Source organism: Lissotriton vulgaris, chromosome 5 (genome assembly GCF_964263255.1).
Source record: "Lissotriton vulgaris chromosome 5, aLisVul1.2, whole genome shotgun sequence".
NCBI lineage: Eukaryota > Metazoa > Chordata > Amphibia > Caudata > Salamandridae > Lissotriton > Lissotriton vulgaris.
The window spans coordinates 1082374432-1082401585 of record NC_141693.1 but is presented as its reverse complement, the minus strand read 5'-3'; positions in this window follow the sequence as shown (position 1 = coordinate 1082401585).

Below are 27154 nucleotides of genomic sequence, written 5' to 3'. Positions count from 1 at the left end.
TTGGTAAATACCCATTTTGGCTCAGTTTGGTAATAGAGCGGGTCCTGCAGGTCTTAACAACACCCGCAAACGATGCCAGGTACTCAAGTATTTAGTGCGACATAAAGTTGACATTGCATGTGTACAGTAAACACATCTACCCAAAACAAGGGATACACACATTGCTTCCAGTTGGGGGGCGCATAGATATTTTGCCAATTATAGCAGTTTCGCAAGGTGCGTTGCTCTCCGCCTCCATCAAAAGATCCCCTTCTGCCCTGGCAAAGTGGTGATGGACAGTGAGGGCCGGTTCCTTATCGTCACTGGCATGCTCATGGGTCATTTCACAGCCTTAGTGGGCGTCTATGGCCCAAATGTTTATACTCCAGATTTTTTCCATTCCCTACATACACACTTGATGACGCTCGAACCTAATTTGATCATTATGGGCGGGAACTTCAATTTATTATTAGATCCTGTATTAGACAGTACCTCTTCGTCCTCTGACTCCAAGCCACACTCCAGACGTGCACTTCAAGAGATTTGTAGACTACTTTCCTTAATTGATATTTGGCGGATGCATAATTTTACCCATACATCCTATACCAAATATTCTGGCTATCATAACACTTGGACCAGGATAGATTATTTGTTGGTTTTGCCGGGAATTGCTGGCTTGCTTAGAGACCTAGAAACCCTATCACAGACATATTCAGACCATTCCCCGGTAATCCTTCGCTTGGCTGCTCCCTGTTCAAGGGCTTTGAGCGGCAGTGGCGGTTTCCAGGCAGGGACCTACAAGATGAGGTCTTTAATGCATAGATACGTGAAGCCATTGAGGATTACTTTACTATAAATACGGGATTGGTGGATACATGGGCGGTCCTATGAGAGGGTTTTAAAGCTTATATAAGAGGTGACTGCATCGCTAAGAGTGCAGGCATGCTAAAAAACCTGCGTACTACGCTGGCCCGCATCGAACGTGATTTATCTGCACTAGACTCTGAATTACTTCTAACCGCCACAATAGATGCTGATTCTCGGCGTCTAGCACTTTTAGTGGACTTCCGCAAAGACGCGTACAGAGAACTGTTGTATTTGGGGAAATATCAATCTGCTAGGAGGTACCGCAAGGGTGAAAGACCTGAAGGAGTACTGGCACAAATGCTCTGCCCCCCCCCTATAGTAAGGCATATATAACCGAGATTTGCACTCCTCCAGAGCATTCGGTAACCTCCACATCAGAAATCCGCAGCAATTTTTAGGCTTATTGTAAAACATTATATAGCTCCAAATTAGGACAGGATTACAGAGACCAGGAAAATTACTTGTCTATAATTGCACTGGTATATCTTGAAAAATATATGCTAGATTTCCTAGCTGAGCCCATATCGTTGGAGCGATAGAAGCACTCCGCAGGCCCTCAGCCGCCGGGTTGGACGGATTTACCAGAGACTTTTACAAGGCCTACAAAGATATCCTTGCACCCCAGCAGATCGAAGTCTATGCAGAGGCACTTGAGAGACAAGTATTGCCCTCCACGCTTCGGGAGGCAGTTATTATTCTCCTTCCCAAGCCTGGCAAGGACCCCTCACTATGTAGCTCCTATAGACCCATCTTGTTATTTAATCTAGGTTACAAAATACTGGCTAAGGTTCTAACCAGCAGGACCTCACAATTAATGGAATTTATTATACCACCTGCACAGTCTGAGTTTGTCCCACACTGTTCCTCTTCTCTTCATCTCCGGACCCTCTTCACTGTCATTCATAGAGTCGATCCTAAAGTCCCTGCTGCAGCTGTCCTGTTGGATGCTGAAAAGGCCTTTGACTCTTTAGAATGACCCTTTTTTCTCTCTGTGATGCGCCGTATGGGGATGCCTATGGGATTCGTGGCCGCCACTGCTCTGTTGTATACTAACCCAATGGCTAGACTTCCTATAAATGGTACTCTTTCGCCTCCCTTTAATTTAACGCGCGGCACACTGCAAGGATGCCCTCTCTCCCTCCTTTTATTTATATTAGCAATGCACCGGCTGATCAGGTACTTCCAGGAAAGGCATCTTCATTGTGGTCTGCAATTAAACACAGGTTGGTCTCCCTATATGCAGATGACACCACTATATATGTGCGCCACCCACAAGATAATCTTGAACCAATAATAAGGGAAATTCTTTGGTTTGGCCGCTTTTCAGGTCTAGGCATTAACTGGCACAAATCTGTCATTTTCACATTAACAGGAAACACCTGTGGTGGCACGTCAAATATTTAGGCATCCACATACACTTAGACGCTGCTAGAATGATTAGCTTAAATTATGGACAAGCGATACACAGATTAGAGGCTCAGGTAGAAAACTGGCTGCGCTTTCCGTTGTCCATGGCAGGAAGGGTTGCCATAGTTAAAATGATAGTTCTTCCCAAGTTTTTATATTTATTCAATAACATCCCCATCCCTTTCACTAAGGTTTGCTTTTTACAATTACCCACACATTTAATAAGTCTGATTTGGGGAGAGAAGACCTTGTGTCCGCTGGCAGGTGGTTACTCTTCCGAGTGACAGAGGGGGCTATGGATTACGAGATCCATATCTATGGTAGTTATTGGCACAGTGTAGGTATGCATATGCGCAGTATTACCCAGATGCCCGTATTTCATTTTTGAAACCGGACGGCGGCTTCGTACTTCCCCAAAAATGATGCTCTGTGCTGCTGAAAGGCATACCCAGAGACCCATGCGACATCCAAACCGTTTCAACTACTAGCTGGGCGTGGGACAGGTTGCGTAGGCTCCTTGGCTTAACACACTAACACACTATATTCTCCGGCTCTACCACTTCCTAATCCTCTATGGCTCCCTATCGCAGACAAAACACTAGTACATCGCACGTTAACCAAATTGAATATTACAAGGATAGGGGACCTATACCCTGACGAGCATGTCTTCTTCGTGACATAAGAGGCCTGATTCCAAGATAGATAATTTATGGATACCTTTGTATTGCAACACATTCGTTCTGCATTGAAAGCAGCGCTACCCACTTATTCGATCGCACCTGCCCCCATGGCCCCACTGACATTGATTATTCAGAGTGAGACCAGCACTCACCTTATTGCCAAAATGTATAAATCATGTTCTTGTCTGCGAGCAGTGACCGATGTTCAAATACGCACTGCATGGGAACAGGACCTAGGTTGCCCCATCACAGACGATCAATGGGAAAAATGATGCATGGCAACAAGAGAAGTATCCCTAAACAGTAGACACATACTTATTGATTTTATATTTCTCCACCGATTATATCACACGCTTGCCAAAGCGCATACAATTGATCCCTCCAGACCCCATCACTGCTTGAAATGTCACGCTTCACACTCGGACTTTGCCCATCTTACTTGGACGTGCTCCAAACTACAGACATATTGGGAACGAATACATGATACATTAGGAGACATGGTGGGACTAACACTTATTTCCACACCAGATATTGCGCTCCTGGGCTATACAGTTAACTTCCCTGAAAAGGTCAGGAGATTTGCAGCACTAGGGCTATTACTGGCTAAGCGGGAAATAGCATTGCTATAGGGCCAACGCACTGTGCCTACCTGTCAGAAATGGTTAGTAGTTTGTCCTATTGTAATGTTAACTGCGATCTATATTCTTCTCTAATGCCAAGTTTGTCTCGCCCAAAGGACATATGGGGACCATACAAGGCACACATTGTACGTGAATGCCAGAAATCTGCTTCCCAAGTTGAAAGCGTGATACTCCCAGAGGGGGTGGGATGAGTGTGCAGATATCTACTTGTCTATAACATTTCAAAGTTTTTCTTTATGTGAATTGTTGGAGATTCCTCTAAATCGCAAGATATTTTTTAATCCCTTTGTTCCCTTTGTTTTTTCTTTCTCCCTTATTGGACGTGGTATGGGTGATGGCAGCCCTCTTGGCTCGGAGGGAGGGGAGGGGTGGACTGACGTGTCTGACATCTTCCAAATTTATTACTATGAACGCTGAGGATGCTCATGTGATTGAGCCTCATTACATGATAATTTATGTATGAGACGATTGGTGTGTGAATGTATACCTGACAATGTACCATCTTGAAACATTTGTGTTTAAGAGATGTAAAAGAAAAATTGAAAATAAAGATTAAAAAAAAAAGTACATTTCCTTCTTTTTGAACACATTTCCCCCTACCATATGGGTTATCCAGTGCCTATCCTAGGGGTGATTTATTTGTGTTAAAAATGAAGGCTTGGGCCTGGTTAAAGGTTTACGTTTCCAAGTCGAAATGGCAGTTTAAATTGCACATACAGGTTGCAATGGCAGGCTTGAGATGCGTTTAGAAGTGCTCCTCAAGTGGGTGGCAAAATAAGGGCTGTAGACCCACTAGTAGCATTTGATTTTCAAGTCCTGGGTATATAGTATACCACTCTACAAGGGACTTACAATTACATTAAATATACTGATTGGGTATAAGCCAATTTAATTATGTTTAGGTGTAAGAGCACAAGCACTTTAGCACTGGTTAGCAGTGGTGAAGTGCACCGAGTCCTAAGGCAAACAAAAAAGAATTCAGCACAAAATGGATGGAAAAATGCAAAGGATTTGGAGGTGACCCTGCAGAGAGGGACATGTCCAACAGCTTGTAAATAAAAAGCAGAGCTTGTGGGGATCAAATGTTCAATTGGTTAAAACAAAAAGCTAGCATTTAGGGCAAAACTAGCGTTATCATGAGAAGTAAATGAAAAGGACAAGATGATTTTTGAGGGATTTGAATTTATTTACTCACAATTAAAGGTTGGTGTTCAGTAACAATATCTGTGCACATTCAGAATCGGATACTTCTTTGTTTTGGATAAAAGCATAATATTGTTTAACCATATTTAATGTCAGGATTTGAGCCATGATTCATACTGAGCATAGGGGAGGTCTTAGTAAGAGAAAAATACAGTTCTGATCAAGACCCCTTCTATACAAAGTCCTTTTATTAAAATATGTACAATTGGAGGCATTTCTTGGAAGAATAAACCCGCATTGCGGTGATATGTAGACCAAGAGCCAGTTGCCAGTATATTATAGGATATTGAGAAATAATGCTTTTATTTGCAGAAGGCAAAATTTGCCGTCTTCACCAGACTATGAAGGCAAAGGAAAGTTTTAACCAACATGATCACTGAAAATCTACATGGAAGGAACAGTAGGTTGGCATCGTAATGACAATTGATTAGTTTGTAGCATATTGAAAGATCTGCTGAATACATTTGTCGGAGGAAAGTTCATGTGAAAATACTTTCTAACCATATATTTTAGGGTTTCTGCGAGAGAAAGAATCTCCAAGATCCACAGTGAGTCTGACTTGCTTGCCACATCATTACATCATTGAACATTTTCAGAGCCTATTGATTTTTAATCAGTTTCTTTAAAGAAGATGTTGCAAAAATGCATCATGTTTCTAATTTTTTCTGCAATCTTATTGTGAAGGAACTTTCCTTGAGAAAGAAGGAAATCGACTACACTTTGGCGGTCTACAACATTAAGAAGAGCACACAAATGTACCTTGTCTGTTATTCCTCTGTTTGATTTGATGAACATTATTTTTAGATCCAAGATGACCTGCACATATATCAATTTGTGAACTCCTTCTAATTGCAAAAGTAAATTGGTCATGACTTTCTAATAGTGGTGTAAAAGAAAAAACACATACTCCTGGATAGACCATAAAGTCTGACATGAGTTTCATGCAAAATATTCAATGGTCCTTGGGCCAGTGATGGGGAGAGAAACAAGAGGGTCAGTGGCATCGAGGAATGCATCCTCCCAACCATAACTATGTTAAACAAAGGGTAATCCCAATTTAATGATAGGAGTGCCAAAGAAAATGATCCATTTGTTATCCATTATAGGGCTTCCTTATTCATCCAAAATATTATGACGAATGGGCTCCCTATGTTGTAGGCATTAATTTCATAATGTTGTTTTTTTTTGAGAATGTAGGATACAGAAAATGTCCAATGGTGTCGCAAGTTTTCCTTTAATGATTGAGGACCAATGGGTAGATTAACAATAAAAGTGAGTGAGAATTCCTAAGAGCATTATTGCTCCTGCATCGTGTGGGTCATATGTTTCAAGAATGTTTAGATTTTGGTGTTCTTCAAGCTGATATCAAAACATAACAAATGATTAAACAAATACAATAGTGCACGTGAAGCAGACAGGAGCATTAGCATTTTCAAATCAAACATATATGCATTAAGGCATTAGGTAAATTCACTTTCTCATAGGGAGGTTTAAATACAATTAAACGGTGACTTCCAACTATTACATTATTTCTACGTGTCAAAGAGTTAACTTCTATTTTGCTAGTTTTTTAAGGAAGACAGCAAGTTATATTTTTAGCAATGTAAGAGCATAACAAGAGGACCAACATAGTACATCACATAAGTAGCATTCTTTTTTTGTTTAAAAAAAGGTATAAAATACATGAATTCAATATTATTATAACATCCTTCTAGAGTGTAACTGCACTCTGACCTATCCGCACAACCAAGCTTCATCCCACCATGCACCAATCAATCCTATCTTGAATCCTCCAAATCAAAAATAAGGTTTCATGAAATAATAAGTACCATAAATCATTTATATTATGCTTAGGATTTAACATAACATGTATTTGTAAAGTGCAAGTTCACACACGAGTATCTTGGCACTGAAACAGATGCTTATTGTTAGCCATCTCAATGGTACTCACTTTATCAACCTCAGAAGGATGAAAGACTGATATGTAATTCCAAATGTCAGAGCATTATTGGTCCCAAGATCAACTGAGAAGTGAGCTACATCTATGCACCTCTTGAAGGCCTACCACTACATTCTCCTAGAGTAGTTTATATAAAAGTGTTTTCTGAGATAGACCTGAGGTTAACATATCTGTTAAGTTTTCAGTTTAATTATCCGTGACAGTTCTTATTTACAGTATGGTTATGTGTGACATTTTATTGCTTAAAGTGTGTCACCTTGAGTGACACTATCACAAGAGAGACGAAAATCAGCAAAGCCCATGTAATACATTTAATACGGATCTATTAACAATCTGGCCACTTGAACACTGTAAAAATGCTCTAAGAAAAGAAGGGGACTTGCAAGTGGTATGGGGTGAACCTTGAATCAGGAAGGACTGCAAAGCCGACAAGATATCTCCCCACAGGGAATGACCATACCAGCCACACCTGCTTCACACGTTACTGGTATGCTTTAAAGGGCCACCTGGTGAAGACTTCACACACTAAACACTAAAGTAAACTGGAAACACTTAGAGTATGTTTTCAACCCGTGTGTGGTAGCTTTGCAATGACATGATCTGTTGCATGTTTTACTTTCTCCCTTTGACATGGGGTGTGGCAGTTGATGTAGTTTTTGGTCTTGGAAATTATAGATGTGGCCTTAGATACACATGAAAGCATTAGCACATTGTATAACTTGCTAAACTACTCCTGCAACTGAGAATTCCCTGATACCTGGTCTCCGGTTCGAACTCCTCTGCCCCAGCTCCTCATGGACGATGAGGCTATGACTTTGCTGCGGACTGCCTTTTTCCCCTCGGACTTGCTGGCTATCGCAGCCCTTTTCCTGAACTTTCGGACTTGGACCTTTCTGCTCCCAGACATTTTCTTTTTATGACTCGCTTCTTCTACTACCTTTCTCCTCCGCCAATTTAGCGATCTTGGACCTCCCCCTCTGTCCTAGCGACCTATCTATTGTCTCTCCTGTTGCCTCTGACACACTCCTCGCTGTCTTACTCGTTACTATCTGCTTCCCTCTCTTGTTTGTCTCCCTTTCCTGCCCTTCTCTGTCCCTCCCTTGGTGCTGTGACTGCATCCCCCTCTGACTGCATTCCCCCTCCCACCCCCCTTAATGGAACTCTGCTTTTCTGTATATAGAGATAACTCTAATCACTAGTATTTGCAGAAGACCTTTATACTCTCTACCACTCCTATTTGATTCTTAGAGTATATCCATTCGTATCCCTTCCCTATGTATATAGAGATAACTCTAATCACTAGTATATGCAGTAGACCTTTGTACTCTCTACCGCTCCTATATGACTCTTAGAGTATATCCATCCGTATCCCTTCCCTATGTATATATAGATAACTCTAATCACTAGTATATGCAGTAGACTTGTGCACCCTCTACCATTCATATGTGACTCTTAGAGTATATCCATTCGTATCCCTTCCCTATGTATATAGAGATAACTCTAATCACTAGTATATGCAGTAGACCTTTGTACTCTCTACCATTCCTATGTGACTCTTAGAGTATATCCATCCGTAGCCCTTCCCTATATATATAGAGATAACACTAAACACCAGTCTCTTCTTTGTGTGACTTTAGATCTTGTACATTTGCAATTTTTTCTGTTTGTATCTTTTATGTAACACATGTAATCCTTAGTCCTTATGTTTTGCAACTGGTTCTTATGTAAAGCGCTCTGACACCTTCCGGTAAAGTTAGCGCTATATAAAATTGCATTAAATAAATAAATAAAATATGATCACAGATCTATTCATCAAGATAAAGCGACCCGTGGCTGTATGGCAGGACAACGTTTCTGTAAAGCTTGGCTTTCCCAGAGGACACAAAGTCTAAAAGCCTCAGCTGCTCTAACAAGACCACGCTCATGGGCTACAGAACCAGTGGGCCCACTCCTCAAAGGACACATAGACACTGCAACTCAGCGGCTTTCAAAGGAAGCCACTTCTCAAGGGGTTGATTGCTCTCAAATGCAACCTCTCAAGTACTAGAAGAGCTCTTCACTGAAGGCTGTGTCTGCTTGGCAATCAGGCCAGTCTCACAGGCTACAGTAGCAGTGCCCTCTGGTGACAGAATGCAGTCAGTGCGCTCCCAGCTGAAATGACTTCCTTAGGACTCAGAGCTAAAGGGCAGTCACTCGGAGAGTCAACTGCAGAGTCGGTAGAGTCAGTGATTGGCTAGTGCTGTCCCAAACCCTTTATTTTTTCTGGCCTCTTTCTGCGAATTGCTGAGATGAACTTCGATCTCAGACACACGGAACAGAGCACACTGACATCTGCTCATGCTTGTGGGTAGGTCTATGTACTTGGGCACTAGTGACCATCATGCGATCACTGTCAGCTGACTTTACCAGTCTGGGTTGATTTTGATTAGCACAATGGCTTGAATGTACTATCCATTTCTGCAGTCTCAAACACTCACAATCTGAGTTTACAAAAATATATTTTCAAATGTATAAATTCCATTTTAGGAGTCAGTAAAGATTTACTAGCTTGTAAAACAGGATTATGAATGAGCACTGATTCAGTATTTGGATGGGGCATGTCGCTTCCAAATATCAAATCAGTATGCGAAATATTAATGTGCATTCTTACTGCAATTTAGTTGCAAAACAAAAAAAATACTGACTCCTGACCTCCAATTTACTAAAAGGAAGAGATCCTTTAAAACCCATTCACTCTTGTGAATTTTAAAAACTTTTTTGATAAGTAGTTAATTGTCCAAGGACCCACTGGAAACTCTCGAACAAATTAAAAACATATATATTTCTTTTTTTAAAGACATACACTTTTTCTTTAAGGCAGTAAGTGCTACATTAAAAAAAAAGTTTACTTTATTGAAAGGCGATCATAGATATGTTGATCTGTTCATTTTAGTAGCCGTTATCCCTGCGATGGCCATCAGAGTGAGTCACAATATGCAACCTACCTCATTAATAATCATGAGATGTGTAAAATTAAGAGGATGGAAAGGTTCTGTCCTCAGCCATGGTGGTTGTTTGCTAAGGATGAACCATTCCGTCTTCTGCACACAACCAGGAATTCACACTGTTGTTTAAGCAGAGGGGTTTTCTTTTTTCTTTTTCAGCCTCAGGAGCTAGGGAAGAGCTTCCCCAGCTATCCAAGGCACATTTTAAATTCAATTAAATGACGATCTACACACATGGCTCACTGACGTCATTACATTGAAAGTGGCAGTAAAATGTGGCGAAAGGCTCATTTCACTTTCACTGCTTTGGTGCTTGTGGGGCTATCAAAGCACTGCAAACACCCAAACACACGGGAGAGGAGTCATTGAAAAAGGAGACAATCTCCCCTTTTCAATGTTACCCTTCCTTTGTGAATCCATGCTTGGGGATCACCGGAGGAGGGTGATTCCCAAACAGGCATCCACCACTAGACACCGGGGGGAGCGGCTCCTAGGGCAAAGGCCTTTGCTCTCCCCAAAATCTTTTATGGGCATGTTTAGACTGCCTGCCCCCCACTAGACACCAGGGATTATTTTTTTGAATATGTAAAGGTGGGACTGCCCAAAATAGGCATGCCAATGCACCCACCCCTAAACACAAATGTGACAGTCTTTCCCCCAGGGGGCAAAAAGCCCACTATACACTAGGGAATTATTTTTTATAAAAGAACTGTGGATGGTGACTACAATGGACATGGTCATGCCCCCAACCTACATAAATAGGGACCTAACCTCTGATCTGCCCCCCTCCCCCAGAAGACAGAAAGCCTACTAGGCACCATAGATATTGGTTTTTCATAGTGTAGGGGTGGGTGCTGTCCGAAATGGGCATGCCAATGCCCCCTAACCCCCCAAAAATAGGCACCATCTTTCTGCTCCCCCCAGGGGCAATAGTCCCTGATCTGCCCTGGGGGGCAGAAAGCCTACCAGGCACAGGGACTATATTTCTCTTAGTTTATGGTTGTGAATGCCCAAAACAATTTAATCTGTATTTCTGCCCACCCCAGGGGGCAGAAAGCCCATTAGGCTCCAGGGACTATTTAATTGTGCAAGGGGGGCTGGCCTGAAGGGGCATGCTGTTTCCCCCAACCCCCGCAAAAAAATTGATCAGAGTCTTTCTATCCCCCGGGTGCAGAAGCGGGCAACATTCCCTGACATGTTCCCACAGCTAGATATGTGACGACAATACACTGGCCTGCCCACCTTTTTTCTTCTAGGCCATTTGTATCGAGTATATTTACATCTCTTGACCATTTTAAGAGATAATAGGATTTATACAGATACTCAAGTGACTGCAGTTCTCCCTAATGCACATTGGGGCACGAGATCATGAATACGCTTTTGCATTAATGTTTCATTTTCCCATTTTAGAATCAAACAGACATCAGAAAGGGCTTTCTCTGATGATTCATTGCAGACTCGCTAGGATTACTAACAAGGTAAATCCTGCTCACTGTAGACACACATAACTAAATCCTGATACTATATACTGTAGATGGGCACAGCATCATCCCAGGTACATACTGTGCCTTAAAGCTCCTCTCTAAAATACTTAACTGCATTGTTTTACTGCTACATCTTTTCGGGTTTTGATCTTCACTTTACTTTATTTTCTTTTCACCATTTCTCTTTTCCTTTGTTCACGTGAACACTCGGTGGTGGTTGTATACCAGTCTTAGGGCATTTAAGGTTTAGCTTAAACAACTTAAATGGCTTGCAATAAGTGTTTTTATCCTCTGCAAATATTTAAATATACATTTTCTTGCCATTGATCTTGTTTTAAATTGTGTAGGACCGTCCATGTCTAAACTTAAACAGTTAATTGTGATACATACACTAGAGTCTGTCTCTTTTCATCCCTTAGGTCAAATTTTTTCGCAAAAACATGGCTTCCTGATGAAGGCACCCAGCCGAAACGCCTGTAGGAATGAATTTCCTAGCCATGCCAAAAATTGGACCTTATGATATGACATTTGTATGAATTAAGAATCTGAATAATCAAATGTTTGTCTTTTGAACATTTTGATGTAAAGAAACTGAATTGTGAACGTCAACTCTATTGTGTGATACTTATGGATGAATTAATTGAAAGTAAATTGTTAATTAATCTGTGATCATTTGTGTATTTATTGCACATATATATTTATAAAAGACCTAATAAAAAGATAATAAAACATAATTGGTTGATACAGACACAGTTCATGATATGCATCTGATGTATATAGTTTATGCTTAGGTCCACTGTAAAGTAATTTTTTCCTGAATGATGATACTTGCTACTTAAACATTCCCTGATCTGCCCCTCTGAGGAGGCAGAAAGCCCAGTAGACACCAGGGACTATTTTTGCTATGTTTAGGGGTGTTGTCTGCCAGGAATGGGCATGCAGATCAACCCTGGGAGTAGCAGGCGTAGTGCCACTACGTATATAACCACTGAGTTTTAAAAAAAATCAGTGGAAATTCGCTCCACTGCCTTTTCCCTCCCATAGTCTTTAAAAATGTAAAAGAAGCCACTTCCCTGTTGCCTGCCACCTCCCCTGCCTGGCCGCTCTCTGTCCTGCTCCTTGCATCCTTTTGTAATTAAAAAAACACTACGTTGTATGTCTGACGGGCGTGACCCCAAGAGGGATAGAAAACTGCTTTATACCAGTGAACGTTTCTGCATGTGTACGTGAACTGGAGTTCACCTGATGGTCTGCATTTTCAGGCATTTGGCAGATTGTGTTTTTATTGGGATTTTGCTGGAGGTGTGTGTGGACTTGCACTTGGCTGGTGGTGTGTGTGGGCTTGAGCTTGGTGGCAGTGTGTATAGACTGGCGCTTGCTTGTGGGCATGCCTGGACAGACGCTTGATGTGCAATGTGCGTGATCTGGTGCTTGGCTGGTGGTATGCGTGGGTGGCGCTTGGCTGGCAGTGTACACTGGATGGTGCTTCGCTGGACATGTGCGTGGACTGTTGCTTCGCTGACAGTGTGGCTTGCATCGATGCCCCAGTGTTTTCTCAGCAAAACTTCAATTTAGCTAAAAAGTCACATTTCCCTCACATCTCTGCGTCGGAATGTTAAAAGATCACTGCTCCGGTATACATTATCTACCACCCAGTGTTCCCCTCGATCTCCTGATGAAAACAAATGATACCTCAATTGTGTCAGTGTTCAAAGCATAGTCTGCTTAAAATTGTATAAATAAAGCTGTCTTGTTTTTGGCCCTTCCTTGACACTGGCACTTGGCCCACCCACACAGGTGAGGTATCATTTTTATTGGGAGACTGAGGGAAACACTGGGTGGTAGGAAATTTGTGCCAGCACACTAATACAACGCAATAATGTAGGGAAAATGTATTTTAGTAGCTACATTTGAGGTTTACAGATGATTCTGGGTGAAAAAACGTTGGGGATCCACGCAAGCTACACCTGCCTGGCAGCAGCTCCGCCTCCATTATCGCGGAGGAGTAACTCCCCCTGCTGCCAGCTCAGCAGGCCATACATTAATAAAATGGTGCTAAATACCATTTTATCAATGGCTGGGGGCAGGGCTGATCACTGTGATTGCACTAGTAATGCAGCCCCCAGCCAGTGCGCAGGTTAGATTGGCCGGATGCCACAGCCAGCCAATCTGACCCTGCATACTTTAGAGAGCCTGCAATCCCAAAGCTGAGAAACAGCCAAGGGAAATCAGCCGCAAGCCCCCACCCTCAAACTGAGGACTGGGTTAGCCTGCTCCGGCCAATCCTGGAGCTGCAATGCAGCTCCAGAATTGGCTGGTTTTGTGTTGTCCTCGGGCGGAATCCTTCCCTTTCTGCCCGAGTCAGCAGGGGAGAGAAAAGAGGATAGAGAACGCATACAGAGCCTGCAGCAGCGAGGTTATGGATATGAGCGTCGGGTGGCAGGTAAGTTCTTTGTATTTTTTATGTGTGTTGTCTGTTTAAACACCCCTCCTCCATACCTCCCCGTCCCCCTTTGCCACTCCGACCCCACACCAGCTGATACTCCTGCCAGGACGCTTCAGGGTGTTTAGTTTTCAGAAATGTCTGGGTTTGGTAGGTTTTTCCAGTTGGCCTGCGGACCAGTTGGGGGATTATCTGGGATCTGCGCAAGGAGAGAGAGAGATAGAGAGGCCCAGAGAAACCAAAGCAAAAGGCTGGCACAGGGAGCCAGTGAAACCATTTCCCTGCAAAGTTTGTCAACCTTGCAGGCCAGGATGCCTGGAGAAAGTGCTCCTGGTGTCTAGACCTTGCCACCAGGAGCAAAAGGTGGCTATGATCATCGAATTGGTCCAACGGGGCCCAAGATATGCCTTGGAGAGGTTTTGAGTGACCTTTTAAAAATAATTCTGGCAACGAAGCACTTGGAGCTCCGCTGCCATCCCTGTTTTATGCCTCTGGGGTGGGCTGCTGCACCCCCTCTTGTGGTCAGAACGGACCCCAGGACCCCATCTCTGGGCCCCAGAGAAGAGGAGAAAAGGTGAATAATGCCATTGCGCTCCAAAAGGGGATTTTATGGGCACAGGACCCCATCCCTGACTCTGGGCAGAGAAGAAGAGGGGGTGTGCCACCAAGCTCCCCCATGCAACCACTGACCCGGCCACACAGCACACGTCTGCCCATAGAAAAAGGCAGACCAAAAGAGAGACGCTGGCTGCTGTGGAGCACTCAAGTGTGCTGACCGTTTGGGGAGCTGGCAAAAGCAGCCAGAGGTGGGCTCCCTAAGCTGCTCTCCACCACACAAAAAAGTAGGGGTGTGTGGAGCTGCATAAAAAATCTGTGTTCTGTGAGCGGGCAGGGTTGCTCAACTCGCCCACCTCTAGCCTCTAGCCTTAAGGTCTCTGCAAACCTGCTGTCTCTTCCCAAAATGTCACTTTTCCAAGGCCACCTCTTTATTTAGACAGGACTCGACAGCCCTTATCTGAAAGCCAGCTTGGGGGGTCACAAAGGCAGAAAATGTATTTCCACCAAAAGAGATACAATATATTTCTAAATTAAACAGTTCATACTTTATTTATGGCAAACAACAGTTTCATTTGTTATAAATTTGGTATATGAAAAGTATAAAACAGTGTAAAATAATGTTGAAATAACAAAGTTAAGAGGTAACTTTTGAAAGGTGTGGGGCCGCTGACCTTCTGTGGGCCCAGCATTAACAAAGGTCAAATATGGAATTTACCAATATTTACATCAAGGAGAAACACATGCAGTGCCACTCCCCCTTCCATCCCCAGGCAACACGGTCTTACCTATGCCTGCACCCTAGTCCAGCAGGAGCCCCGGTAATCTTCCTGCCCTGCCTCAAGGCATGCCAAGGGAAATGCTGCGGTGCTATATAGTGGTCCGGCGGAGAACAAAAACCGCTTCTGCTACAGTTCCGATCGTCCCTCTGAATGATAGGAGGCAGGACATTCCAGCAACTGACACGAAAACATGGGAACTTTCACCGGACTTCCAAGCTGTCACTGGGGTGCTTGGGTGGAGAGTTGCAGCCCGTTTTATTTCATCAGCTGGGGTCGCCGCCTGCCTCCCGCTGTCCGCTCCCGCTTCCACCTGGGGAAGCGCAGACAGCCGTGCAGAGTGCAGGTGAGGGGACTGCAATTACCAGCAGCCCACGGAGCCCACGGGAACCACGTGACAAGAATACAGCGCCAGGAGGCGCATAAAATTACCGTCAGCCCTGCCGAGTGGGGGGAACTTTCACCGGACTTCCAAGCTGTCACTGGGGTGCTTGGGTGGAGAGTTGCAGCCCGTTTTATTTCATCAGCTGGGGTCGCCGCCTGCCTCCCGCTGTCCGCTCCCGCTTCCACCTGGGGAAGCGCAGACAGCCGTGCAGAGTGCAGGTGAGGGGACTGCAATTACCAGCAGCCCACGGAGCCCACGGGAACCACGTGACAAGAATACAGCGCCAGGAGGCGCATAAAATTACCGTCAGCCCTGCCGAGCGGGGGGAACTTTCACCGGACTTCCAAGCTGTCACTGGGGTGCTTGGGTGGAGAGTTGCAGCCCGTTTTATTTCATCAGCTGGGGTCGCCGCCTGCCTCCCGCTGTCCGCTCCCGCTTCCACCTGGGGAAGCGCAGACAGCCGTGCAGAGTGCAGGTGAGGGGACTGCAATTACCAGCAGCCCACGGAGCCCACGGGAACCACGTGACAAGAATACAGCGCCAGGAGGCGCATAAAATTACCGTCAGCACTCCCTTGCGGGACGCGAGCGGGACGCCGGGCTAAGCCCGGGCAAAGGGCGGGCCCTCTGTGGCCCTCCGAGGCCTGTGGAGGCCGGGACGGGCCACCCCGCTTGTTCCCATCACAGAGTGAGGTATCGTGCCTAAATATTATTCGGTGTTTTGTCTGGCATTCCTTTAGTCTATTACCAACACGATGTCCATATGGGAGGAACTCAACGCCCTTTGCGGTACTAAGTACGCCCCTGATCTTATAACCTCCCCAACTGTGGATTCTTTTTGTCTTAATGCTAATAGCCTCGCTGACAAATCTCATAGCCAAGTAAATGCCGCGCCCCTGGGTTCCTACAATAGATGGAAGCATGACATCGAAACTAACTTTGGGAACAACACAGGTATACCATCACTTGCTAATCCAATAGCATTTATTGAGGACCCGGCCGCGGACATACCAGAGGATCCTCTTTTGTCTCCCAACACGACTTTATTGGCCAAAATTGAGCAATTGCTGGTTGCTACTATCTCTCCCTTGGTCACTAAAATGAATGATTTAGGGGAAAGGCTGACCAATATTGAGTCAGTAATAAGAAAGCTCCCGCTTCCAGCTACCATTATGGCCACATGCGTCTGTCCTAACCCTACCACCGCCCCCGAAACATTTAAATCTGGCAATGGGGCCATCCAAATACAGTCATTACGCACACCTATTCAAATAGGCCCCAAAGTATCTGTTAAACCTGCACCAAAAACACACACAGTGGCTATACCCGCATTGGCAAGAATGCCACATATCAACCTGCCCCCTGAGGCAGCCCCGTATGTCTCTGTCCTTTCTGGGGTCCCTGCCCTCACTCAGGGAACACGCGAATCCCAGCAGGATTTGTTAAATAAGGCCACCTATTGGCTAAATAAGAATAGACCGTTGCCACCAGGGCTAGACGGGGGTATCTTGAGTGTCAGGAGGGTGGGATGGTTAGGGACGCTGCCCAAATGCATTGCTGGGGATCTGGTACTTATTAAATTTAAAAATAACAATGTTGCCCCCTTTTTACGAGTTTGTACCCCCAATGAAAGTGAAAGACAAGGCACAATTCGCATTTGGGATCTACATGATTTTTATCCGAGCTCCCCTCATATTACATAGGATAAACTCTTATGTTTTTTAATGGTAAACTGAATTTTGCACAATAATTGTTGAATGATGGCTTTTTATTATGTCTATGAAATGAAATGTCTATGGTTTTTCTGTATTGTCGATGCTTTCATGATTTTTTTTAAAAATCGAATAAAGCTTATTACTACTACTATGAAAACAACAGAACAATGTCATGCGGGGATGATGCGGAAGACCGGAACAAGATACAGGACTGAGGCTATCTATGGACTAAAATAATCCTAAACAGTAGGTTGCAAGAGCACTGGGTCCTCATCGAGTAATCCGCCATGTTAGAGGTGGGAAATGAATAGAACGTTTCATGGTGCACATGCACACAGCGGATCAAGCATCGGCCATGGAAGAGAACATTTGTACGGAATAGCCAGCAGCTGCAAAATCTTCCTGTGCTCAGAGAGCACGTACAGGAGTGCACAATGTAGTGGTGGTTGATGCCTGTGAACTATGCTATGCGCGGTAGGTGGAGTTTTTGCCAAAGCAGAGAGCAGAGGGGAAAGACTTTGTGAACTCCGCCGGCCGAGCAGAGTTTACCACCCACCCTGGGTGGGACCGGGCAACCCAAGACACAGAAGCTGTGGCCATGCAAGGAATAACAAATGCCCACAGAAAACTGACTCAGCTCTCCCAAATGCAGCAGGAGAGCCACTGTTCAAAGATGCACAGCCAGGCTGAGTAGCGCCCCATACTGCCATGCGGGCCTGGCAGCATTTTCTTACACCAATCCTTTGTTTTGGTTTTATGGTTCCCCCAGGAGAGGGGGGTCGCCACCAAAGGAGTAAGGAAGCTGTGGGGGAGTTGCAGGAGCAGCGCAGCCTCCCTCCAGGGACAGTTACAAAGACCGAACCCAAGGTGGCTTAGACATCACAAGGATATCCCCTCAAAGGTTTCAAGTATTTTCAACCTTCTATAGGTTGGAACTTTTGTTACATTGCTGGGGAAAGGTGTGCTCTCTTGAGCCAAGGTTATGGTTGCAACCAGTTGTGGCCTGAAAAAGGTTCATATGAGTTTTTTCATATTAAGAAACACTCTCTAGAGGTGAAATGTGGTAACTATACATGTGCATTTAACAAAGTGTGTCCTTTGGGGACTATGTGTAAGAATACAACATTTTTATTCTTGATAAAAGTGTTTATGATGAAAATACCTCTAGGGGTCAGAACTATAATTATATAAATGCTGTGATTGTAATTGTGTTGCCTAAAGAGGCTATGTTGGAAGTAAGTATTACAGTCTAAAATAACTGATGACACAAATCACCTACACATGTCTAGCCATATTCTCTCGTGAATGGTTTAATACAATGATGATGCTGATAGCCACTAATAAGCCAAGTAAACATGCTTTATTGCCCATAGTAAGTGTGCTCTCATTCAAAGTGATATTCCATTATTCCATTTCTAAAACAAGTAAATGTTCTGCCATGTTATTTCTTGATCTAGTCTTCCTTTTCGGAGGGGTAAGAATGAGCATGCAATGTCATCCAAAAGCATTTCCATCAGCTTGTGTCAATTTATAAATTGCTGCATGGTATTGAGTACTGTGTGTGTGTGTGTGTGTGTGTAATAAATTTAATTTTTCATTTTTCAAAATATGAAGCACAGACCGGACAATCATGTATTGAGTGTTATTATTGTGTATCAGGGAATAGAGGTTATTAGCCCACACCACTTCCTTTGAGCAAGCCTTGGACTGTTCTACAATCCGACTTACTAGGAGAGTCAGACACTACAATGGGGTGTTTGGTTCCCAGTGGTAGACAAGTGAGGACCCATTACTTGTGCAGGGCACACAATTATTAACCCATTTTCCTACAGTGCCATGTTAAAATAGGCAGAGACATTATAAAATATGTTTTATATGCTCTGGTAAGGGAAAAACTGCTAATTTGTGTTTCCCCATTATAGTGCATTTGCTCCGTAGGCTAACATTGGAATGCTGTTTTTAACATTAATAAAGGCTAACTATTGACAGGATTGAGCTAAAATGGTAATTAATTTTGTCAATCTAATCGTTAGAATACATCCAACAACTTGACATGGTTAGATAACTATGACAGAAAAGATGTTATAGAGCTTGCTTTTCTAATGTGACTGAATCCAACTCTAGAGTAGCTGCTCCTGATTAACCATCCTTTGAGAGGCTGAGCCAAACTGCTCTGATGAGGTGTGAAATGGCCCAAAAGGGAGACATGAGAGTAGATCTGCTGCTGCAGGTGCCAGGTCAGGAAGTGGGTTGAAGAGCAAAACTGGTCTTCAAAGGGAGAAAGAAAGAAAGTAAGGACAGGAACCAGGCCTGCCCCACATCCTGCTCTCCATCCAGATGGAAGCCCCTGTAACTGAATTAGCAGAGGGGCTGGAAGGAAAGTGTTAGGGAACATTAGTCACAACTTTTGGGTTAGCCAGACCTGAAGATCCAGGAGAGATTTTCTCCATTTTGATTTTTGTGTGTTAAATCTGGGGGTCTCTAGTTGGCAGAGGTAGGTATCAATGTCCAAATAGGGACCCTTGCTTCTAGTCAGGGTAAGGGGATACACTCTTTAGATAACCCCTTCTCACCCCCTTGGTAGCTTGGCACGAGCAGACAGGCTAATCAAAGGCAATGTGTAAAGTATTTGTAACGAAACTCATAGTAACACAGTGAAAACACCACATATGGACTCCACAACAGTTTAGAAAAAAAAAGTATTTTCATCTAGACTGCACAAGACCAAAATGACAAAAGTTTGCACCAAAATAATCCACTGGTGCGTCACCTTTAGCCCAAAGTACCTGTAGATGCGATAAAGGTTCCATGCAGAAGCTGCTGTGTTGGAAAACAAGCGATGCATCTCTCCTGAGACCCTGTGGAGGCGATGCGACAACCCCACAGCACACAGCGGTCGGGTTGCGCCAAATCTGATCTGTATGGGGAGCGATGCGATACCTCGTATGAATTCCGGGTAGCAGGTTCGATAGGAAGCGTCTCACACAGGCACAATGCGATGATCTCCGGGGCGGCGACAATCTTCGGTGCGGCGGCGATGAGCAGTGCAGCGTTGATCTTCTTTTGTTGCATCCCCTTGATGCGTTGACTCTGCGACGATGTTCTCAATGATGGTATACAAGCAAGCGGTGCGACGGTTCTCACAGCGACAGGAATATTCCCGCACCGGGGCGATGCGCTCCACAAGCGAACTATGCGTCGGTTCTTGCAGTGGCAACAGGCGCTGCGACGATCTTCGCGGCGACGGGAATTCTCTCGCACTGTGGACGATGCACTCCGCAAGCAAGAAGTGCGTGCAAATTGTAGATCTTTTTCTTTTCATCTTGTCCAGCTCCACAAACAGCAGGAAACAACCTCCAGAGGCCACACAAATGGATTAAGCATTTTAGGCAGGTCAGAACTCACACATCAGAGTTCAGGGGGGGAGTCCTTTTGTTCCTGGGAGTTCTTAACAGGAGGCCAGCTCTCTCAGGCCCTTGGAGATCTCTTCAAGCAAGGGGACACAGCAACAGCAAAGTCCTTCCCCTCTCCTTGGCAGAAGAGCAACTGCAGGTCAGCCTACAAACACACAGCAGGGCAGTCCTTCCTCTTCAGTCTTCCAGCTTTTCTCCTTGGCAGAGGTTGCTTCTTGATTCCAGGATGATCTAAAGTTCAGGGGTCTGGGTCTTAGTATTTATACCCACATTTTCTTTGTTCTCTGAAGGCAAAGAGGCCTTGGCCTAGTCCAAACCAGTTCTGGTCAGTCCTTGAGCACTCTGTTTACATGACTCCTTCTGTCCTTTGAGAGAGAGGGCCAGGGTCATCAGCTGCCCAGCAGGAGGTGGTGCCAGCACTGTGGAAGGACGGCACAGCCCTATTCAGGCCCAGGTGCTATCTCCACCCACCACTCAAGATGCAGATGAAGCTATTCAGCCTAGTGCTGATTCACCCAGCCTCCTGGAGCCACCCCAGCCCCTGTCACTCACAAACCAGACAGTCCATTCACAAACAAGCCAAGGCACACAGAAAGGTCAGACAAGAAAACAGCCACTTTCGAAAAGTGCTGTTTCCAAACACATGATTTAAAAAAACATCCTTCCTCAAAGATGGATTATTACATTCTGAGTTTAGGGATACCAGGCTTTAAATTACTATTTTGCTCCTATGGGAAGATATGCAGGAAAACATTATACACAGCATTCCTCATTCTAGCCTATGGACAAGATAGCCTTTTAATAGTGAAAAAACAAAATTGGCATTATTTCACTATCAGAGCATGTCGCCTACATTAGTACATGCTCTACCTTTCGCATACACTGCACCCTGCCAAGGGTGGTACCTGGGGCCTTCCATAGGGGTGGCAAATGTGTACAGAAAGGGAAGGGTTAGGCCTGGCGTTTGAAGACACTGGTCAGGTCGGCATAGCAGTTAGCAACTGCACACAGTCACTGCGATGGCAGGCCAAAGACACCATTTTAGGGCTACTCTGTGGTTGTCACAATAAGTGCTGTGGGCCCACTAGTAGCATTTGAATCACCAGCCCTGGCACACTCAGAGCATTTTACTAGGGACTTACTGGTAAAACAAATATGCCAGTCATGGATAACCAATCACAATAACAATTTTACCCTGGGAGCACCTGCACTTTGACACTGATCAGCAGTGGCAAAGTGCCCAAAGTATCTAAACCAGCAAAAACAAAATCCAGCACGGCATCAAAAATACAGGAGGTAGAGGCAAAAAGTCAGGGAAAACCACGCCAAAGATGCCAGGTCTAACATTGTCGAACAGTGCTTTCTGGGACAAGAAAATGCCACACTTTGGGGGAAGTGCTCATAACAAAGGTTGGCACCTTGCATCCTATTGGTTAGGTGTGAGCGGGAAATCCGTTACGCTCGCGGATTTTGCGGATTTTTGGGAAATCCGCAATCCGCGAATTTTGCGGATTTCCCGCAAAATCCGCAAAAAAAAATCTGCGAACGTAACGGGTTCAAAAGTTGAACCCCCACTCATGCAACTATTTTACAATGGCGCCAGCAAGCTGCCAGCGCCGTTGTAAAATAGTTACAAAGTTAGCTTGCACAGGAACCACTAGATAAAACGAAGCAGGTGCTGCTTTATTTTATCTAAGTGCTTCTTGGGCAAGCTAACTTTGTAACTATTTTACAACGGCGCTGGCAGCTTGCTGGCACCATTGTAAAATAGTTGCTTGGCTGGGCACAGGTCTGCAGCTCACTCAAGGGACCCCTGCGCCCTTCGGGGCGATTGCATAGTAACACACACATGGTCGCTCGAACTAGTTGATGCTCAAATTCAGTGACTCATTCATTAGCCCCAAAACAATCGTGAGCCTCGTCGAGGCTGGACAGGTGTGCCTTCTTCCCAAATCTACCGTGGAAAATCAGCTGTGATGCTGGATAGGCTTTGCATCCTTGACTTTCACAAGCGCAATACCCGTGCTGTTCCTGTGACCAGGAGCTTCTTTCTCTTCATCTGCTGAACTGATCTTTCTCTGACCTTTTATTCACACAAGAGGCACATACCCTACTGGGCACATTGTGTTCGCACGGGTTTCTGCAAGTTCGCACGCGTTTTGTACAATTTCGCAATTTGCGAAATTGTACAAAATCCTCGCGAACTTGCAGAAACCTGTGCGAACATAAAAAAAAAATCCGCGCGGAATCGCGGATTTTGCGGATTTTCGCAATCCGCAAATTCGCAAATCCGCAAATTCGCGGATTGCCAATCCGCAAAATCCGCTCATGCCTACTATTGGTACCCCCAGGAGCCTAGGTAAATATGAGAGAGCTGCCCAGGAACTCATATCCCTGCTTGGAAGAAACAAGAAGAAGGAATGCCCTGCTGAACGCCTGTTGCACCAGGAAAGACAGCACCTGCTACTCTCTCTGGGCTTCACCAAAAGATGGACTTTGCATTGCTCTAAAAGTTTGAGGAGTGGACTCCCTGAAACTAGCAGGTTAAAAGAGCTCCACCTGCATCATTACTACCAAGAAGAACCCAGATGAACAGCTTCACTTGGACTTTGAATGATTTGACCAGGTGCATTGTTGGTCTTGTAGTCCCAACTTCCTACGGAGCAACTCAGAGTTTCTGGAACGTTGGATTGGTGTCATGGACACTTCAAGACCCCTAAAGGACCTTACAGAAGAAGATCCAAAAGTTTGAGTCATGCCGGCGACATCGAACCGCAACTCGGCCTGAGGACCAGGTTTGCCCCTCTGAAGTGCCAGAGCCTTTCACTCTCAAGAAGACCATCAGGAGTTCATTCATGCTTCCCGTTAAAGTGAGCCACCATCGTCGACTCGCAGCCGAGCCAGCATAGGAGCCTCCCCTGTTATTGAGAGCAAAAAGTGCCTAAGTCGGAAGGTAAAAACTTGACCAGGTCTTACCTATCATTTTATCCCACCCCTGCTCCATTGCGGTCAACCTAAAACTTTGAATTTGGCGCAGTCAAACGTGATCAGATTTCCCAAATGGGTGCTTTTTGGTTTCAGGCGGTACACATCTTGTGCCACGAATCCATTTCCCCACATACAATTACAACCCAGTTGTTACAACGACAGCGTTGTAACAACACATATCATTACTCAGCAAGTTAGAACAATGACTTGCGGAGCGGTCAGAAGGTGTTGGAGTTAAAATCCAACACCGTCCCTACTGTTGCACATACTGGAGTTGGAATAGTAAATTATACCATTTCAACATCCAGCGCCCCCCCAGAGCAAGTTGTTGTTACGACTTGCGTAGAAATGGCATGCGTTATTACAACGCGGTCGTTGAAACAACAGCCTTGTAATTGCATGCAGGGAAAAATAATGCGTAGTAAGGTTACATACTCGTTTCAGGAACCAGAAAGCATTTCATCTTTAAAAACTCATATCTTCAGTTCTCTGCATTGGAAATTTGTGTGTCATATAAATTAGAAAAATATTTTCTATTTTTCTAAATCGGTGTTGGATTTCCATTTTGTTTTGTATCTTACTTATTTATAGGTATTGATGTTTTTTAAATGCTTTACACACCTGTTTCCTCAGTAAAGCCTCATGGTTTATGAGTCAAGCTACCAAGGGATGAGCAAGGATTAATTAATTGGGACTTGACTAGACCTTATTTGTGATTGTGGTGCTATTACTAGGTTTAGGTACCTACCTACACCTACTAATAAATCACTTCCAACAGAGTTTCAGAAGGGTGTAGTGCAAAATATTATCAAAAGCTGCTGAAAGATTGTGTAAAATTAGAGTAACCGAGACGTCCTTTTTCAGAATGGACTGAATTTGTATAGTTCCTTACTGAGCAGATTTGATATTATAGTGCAGCCTAACACCAGATTGAGGGCCACTGAACAGAAGATTTTATTCTTATTATTTATTTTGATTATTTCACTAGAATTTAGATGCTAGTTAAATCAGTGATATGAGATGAAAGCTGCTCATTATTGTAGGATCAGCAGTATATTTTTTTAACTGGTGTACTACCTGTACTTCTTTCCATAATATCTCCATTGTAGCAGAAGTTAGAGTCGTGCTCAGAACCTGGCACAGAAATGGGCTAATGAGATCCAGGCATAGTTCAGGGATGAGATGAGGGGCACAAATCACCTGGGAACCTAGAATGCCATGAACAAATAGCTACTGTGGTCCCACATCAACCTGATTGTGATCGATCCTGTGGGAGTGAGCCAAAATAACAGAGGTGAGATGCTAACTCCCCTGCAAAACCATCACTACCTCAAAACCAAATGTTTACTTGAGACAGAGCAAATCACCTCCTATAGGTAGCTTCACAGAGTCATTAGAATTAAATCACCTTTTTATTGGCCACTCTCACTTGATCTCATCCCTTGAAAAACATGTTATCTTTTCTAATGGTTTCCAATAACCTTTGTCATCATTCCCTACTCAGGAATTTGAAAATGTTCCCTTGAGTGTTCTTGTATTTCCTTCAATTTCTCTTACCAATATTGTTCAAAGAAAAGACATAGTACTTGCCAGACTTGTAGTATTGTGTGTGCCATTTCTTGTCTCAAAAGTCAATCTTTTCTCAGAGATTCGCTGTCTTTTTCTTCTCTTTCAAATTAACCTTCGCCAACAATTGGAAATCCTCTCTAGTTTTCAAGACTAAATTATATTACGGAAGAGAGCTCTCCCTTACCATATTGCTGTAGAATGATTTTCAGCTTCTTGATTTGTTTTTTCATTCTTCTGTAGATCATCAATAAATTGCTGGTCATCAAGAAGCTTTAGATGTCGCTGAGGGTGGAACAAAATTCAGAATGTAGGAAGACAGTAACTTTTATGTTGAGCTCAAGTAAGCTGCTTCCTCAAGCAAGTTTAAAATAAAAAGCTTTGAATCATTTGCATTGGAAGTGGCTTTTATAGGCAGCCATACCCAGAATAGCTGCCACTCTATGAGATTTAGAAGTCTTGCAGGAGCTTAATAATCATTCCTGGAGGGTCAACTTAAGGCGTCTACATACCCTCCCCCTCTGGCTCTAGTCATTATGTTTTTAGGCAGCTTCCTTCCTTACTACAACCTCACTACCCCCCTCCTAATCTATGGCCATATTGTGAGGGTCCTCATCTTCCTCCACTTTCTCCACTACCTGCCATCCTATGGTGGATCTTTTGATGGGAATGGTGGGCACCCTTGATAGTACACACCTCCCGGAGCTTTCCCTGCCGGATTGGGTTTGGTTGCGTTTAGGATGTAGAGTAGGTGCTGTGAGTGTGAGCCATAGACATGGCTTGCTGGTTCCCATGATCAATTCTCAGGCTGATAACCTTTCCAATCTGTGGGATTGCAAAGACATCTCCTCATTAGGCTAGCTTTTACCTCATTTTCTGGGTGATTCCCTCCCTGTTTACACAGGCAGTAGCGGTGAGGAGAAATGCGTTGCTGTGTTTAAGCTTTACCAGGGAAACAATAAATACAGAATTTAGAGGAAGTGTAGTAGGTATGACTCATTTCCCTGCTATTGAACTAATTATTTTTAGAACTTTAAAATGCCCCAAACATTTCAGCTGGAATTTGTTGCAGTCACTTCATCAAAAGTATCTACAATCCTTGACAGCTAGTTCGGCCATAGCATCCATCCTGGTAACTGGATCTGACTCTAGCTTTGGTAAGGCTGCGCCCTAGATGACCTTCATGCGCCAAGTCGATGACCTTCTTCCTGAGGTCCTTAGGTGGAACCACTCTCTGGTTACGATAGATTCTTCCATTAATGAGGCTTAGTTTGTTCCTCACTTCCCAATACTCCTCTATGTTAGCCTCAAGTTCCCTCTTCCTGCTCGACCATCCTTTCTCCATGTATTCCTTCAGGACATTTATTTCCTTGTCTTCCTTAGTCTCCACTTCCCACTCCTTTTCTGTGATAGCAGGCGTCTCCGTCATCAGTACAGGACTGCCAAGAGCTTCTTCCTTTTCCCCCACCTCCGGTAACGGTGACCTTGAAAGGAAATCTGCGATTTTGTTCTCTTTCCCTGGCACATACTCCACGTTGAAATTATAGTGCTCCAGGCCCAAAATCCATCTGCTGATGCGAGGTGTACAATTCTCAAGTCCCTTCACAGAAAAAATGAAGGTGAGGGGTTTATGATCAGTCCGGATGGAGAACCTTGTACCCCATAAGAAAAACTTGAAGTGTCTAACAGCCCAGAAACAGGCCAGGGCCTCCCTTTCAATTATGGAGTAGTTCCTTTCTGGGTTAGTGAGACTCCGAGAAGCAAACGCAATGATTTTCTCCTCTTTACCATCCTTTTGTATCAGGGTTGCACCCAGGCCCTTGTTGGAAGCATCTGTAGCTAGGATGGTTTTCTTTGTGGCTTCAAAAGTTCCTAATGCTGGGGAGGTTAATAATTCCTCTTCCAATGATTTTACCACAGCATCATGCTCATTGTTCCAGAGGAAATCCTTGTTATTCTTCATTAACTCCCTCATGGGCTCACATTTAGCAGAAAAATTGTCCACGTACTTTGACATATACCCTAAGAGCCCTAAGAAGGACCTTAGTTCTTCCTTGTTCTTGGGGCTGGGAGCTTCCTTCACCGCTTGGATTAAACTGCCCTTTG